Source organism: Nannospalax galili, unplaced genomic scaffold, assembly GCF_000622305.1.
Source record: "Nannospalax galili isolate Female #2095 unplaced genomic scaffold, S.galili_v1.0 scaffold1082, whole genome shotgun sequence".
NCBI classification, from domain to species: Eukaryota; Metazoa; Chordata; class Mammalia; order Rodentia; family Spalacidae; genus Nannospalax; species Nannospalax galili.
In genome coordinates, this window is record NW_008348580.1 from 2,334,422 (window position 1) to 2,337,665 (window position 3,244).

Below are 3,244 nucleotides of genomic sequence, written 5' to 3' on the forward strand. Positions count from 1 at the left end.
TCCTTTATTGATTTTTTTTTTTTAATAGTTTTTTTTGAGACAAGACCTCCCTGTAGCCCCAGCTGGCCTGGAACTCACTATGTACACCAGACTGGACTTGAGATCCACCTGCCTCTGCCTCCCAATGCTGGGACTATAGGCGTGTAGCACCACGCCCAGTCCTTTATTGATTTAAAAAAAAAAAATTTAGAAGGGCCAGGTATAGTGGTACACAACTATAAATCCCAGCATTTAGGAAACAGAGGTAGGTGAACCTCTGTGAGTTCAAGGCCAGCCTGGTCTACCCAGCAGCCAGGTTTACAGAATGAAACACTGGTTTGGTTTTTGTTTTGCTTTTTTTGGTCTTTTTAAGGCAGGGTCTCCCTTAGTCCCAGCTGGCCTGAACTCATGTAGACCGGGCTGGCTCACAAATATCCACCTGCCTCTGCTTCCCAAGTTCTAGGATCAAAGGCATGCACCACCACACTTGGCAAAATAAGACTTCTTTAAGAGGGGTTTTTAGTCTTGTACAAACAAAACAAAGGGGCTGAAGAGATGGCTCAGCGGTTAAGAACACTGGTTGTTCTTGCAGAAGCCGGGGTTCAAATCCCAGCACCCACATAGCAGCTAACAACTATCCTTAACTCCAGTCCCAGGGGATCCAACAGCCTCTTCTGACCTCCGTGGGCATTGCACGACACAAGTGCACCTACCTACATGCAGGCAATACATGAATACACATAAAATAAAAATAATAAATAAAATTTAAAAACAACAACAAAAATAAAAATAACAGCTATACTGATGATGCATGCCTATAATCAAAGCACACAAGAGGCAGGAGGAGCAATAATTTAAGGAGTTCAGCCACTAAGATCAACCTCTGCTACATAGTGAGTTCAAAGACAGTTTGCAAAAAAGAAAAAAAATGCTAAAGCATTTGAGTTATAATTTACATACAGTAAAATGTACATCTTTAAAATGTTCACCTGGGCAGGCAACCTGAGTTTGATTCCCAGAACCCACAGAAAGGTGAAAAGAGCTCATTCCCAGAAGCTGTCCTCCAACCTGCACATGCACCTACACAGAAGTATCACACACGCACACACGCACGCACGCACGCACGCACGCACGCACTAAATTTTTTCAAAAAGTAAAATCTACATCTCAGCCAGGCATGATGGTGAACACCTATAATGCTAGCACTTAAGAGGTAGAGGTAGGAGGCTATATCATGAGTTAGTTCAAGGTCATCCTAGACTACATAAGAGCCCCCCCATCTCAAAAAATATGGGGCTCAGGGAGTGGGAGGGGTAGAGAGATGGCTCAATGGTTAAGAGCACTTACTGCTCTATAAGAAGGCTGGAGTTTAGACTCCAGAACCCACATCAAGCAGCTCACAAAAGCTTATAACTCCAGCTCCAAAGGATCTGATGCTCTCTTCTGGCCTCCATGAGCACCTGTACACAAACTTGAGTACATACACACATACACACACACACACACACACACACACACACACACACAAGTAAAATAAATCTTAATAAAAGGGGCCGGGCGTGGTAGCACACACCTTTAGTCCCAGCACTAGGGAGACAGAGGCAGACAGATCTCTGTGAGTTCAAAGTCAACCTGGTCTACATAGTGAGCTCCAGGCCAGCTGGGGCTACAGGGAGGCCGTGTCTCAAAAATAATAATAATAGGGGCTGGAGAGATGGCTCAGTGGTTAAGAACACTGGTTGTTCTTAATTAAAGGGGAACTAGTTGGGAAGAAGGGGGATCAATGGGAACAGGAAGGGGACAAAAGAAAATAATGAGAGGTTTAAAATATGATCACACCAGGTGTGGTGGCACACACCTTTAATCCCAGCACTCCAAAGGCAGAAGCAGGCAGATCTCTGAATTCCAAGCTAGCCTGGTCTACATAGTGAGTTCCAGGCCAGCTGTGGCTATAGGGAGACCATGTCTCAAAAAAACCCAAAATAAAATAAAATATGATCAAAATACATTATATACATGAAAATATCATAATAAAGCCAGGTGTGGTGGTGCACGCCTTTAGTCCCAGCACTTGGGAGGCAGAGGCAAATCTCTGTGAGTTCAAGGCATCCTGATCTACCACAGTGAGTTCCAGGCCAGCTGGGGCTACAGGGAGACCCTGTCGCAAACAAAAAAAAAAAAAAAAAAAAAATATCATAATGAAATCATTGCTGTGTATAATATATGCTAATAAAACTTAAAAATATTAATAAAGTGCACAACTCAAAAAATGCACAAATCTGGGAGGGGTTCACAAGCCCCCGTCCCTAATTGAGGAGCTGATGGCTTTTGGGGTAGGGACATTCACTCAGTTTTCTTTAAGGGTTGGTTCCTGGTGGATCAACCATGCTTCAGAGAGTTATATGGGCAGCACAAATTGGTTTCAATGGGTTATTTTTTAAGAGACATTAAGTTAGGAGGGGGTAGGAAGGTGAATCTGGGAGGAGTGGGGGGGGGGCTATGAATATGACCAAAATACATTGTATGAAGCTGGGTATGGTGGCACATGTCTTTAGTCCCAGCACTCAGGAGGTAGAGGCAGGCGGATCTTTGTGAGTTCAAGGCCAGCCTGGTCAACATAATGAGTTCCAGGCCAGGTGGGACTACAAAGAGACCCTGTCAAATTTTATGAAATTCTCAAAAAATTAATAAAAATATTGTATTTTTAAGAATGTACATATTGGGCTAGAGGAATGGTTCAGCAGTTAAGAACAGATACTGCTCTTACAGAGGACCAGAGTTCAATTCCCAGCACCAGATCAGGTGGCTCACATAGGCCTGTAACTCCAATTCCTGAGGGATCCAACTCCTCTGGCTTCTGAGGGCTCTTAACACATGCACATACCCACACATAGACACACACACACACAGAGATGGACGGACAGACACACACACAAAATTAAAAATAATAAATCTTTTGGGGGGCTGGAGACATGGCTCAGCGGTTAAGAACACTGGTTATTCTTGCAGAAGACCCAGGTTCAAATCCCAGCACCCACATGGCAGCTAACAACTGTCCGTAACTCCAGTTCTAGGGGATCCGACAGCCTCTTCTGTCTTCCGCGGGCATTGTACAACACAGGTGCACTTACCTACATGCAAGCAATACACGCATACTTATAAAATAAAAATAAATAAAATAAAAATAAGTTTTTTTAAAACAATGAAATTTAGCTGGGTGTGGTGGCGCACGCCTTTAATCCCGGCACTCAGGAGGCAGAGGCAG

At 43.8% G+C, this 3,244-nt stretch overlaps 1 protein-coding gene across 3 annotated transcripts in view; it reads right to left on the minus strand.

Annotated features, from left to right (window-relative positions):
* Dennd4c (DENN domain containing 4C) overlaps positions 1 to 3,244 on the minus strand; it is a 120,133-nt gene that overhangs the window by 107,131 nt on the left and 9,758 nt on the right. The gene's annotated exons all lie outside the window — the stretch shown is intronic.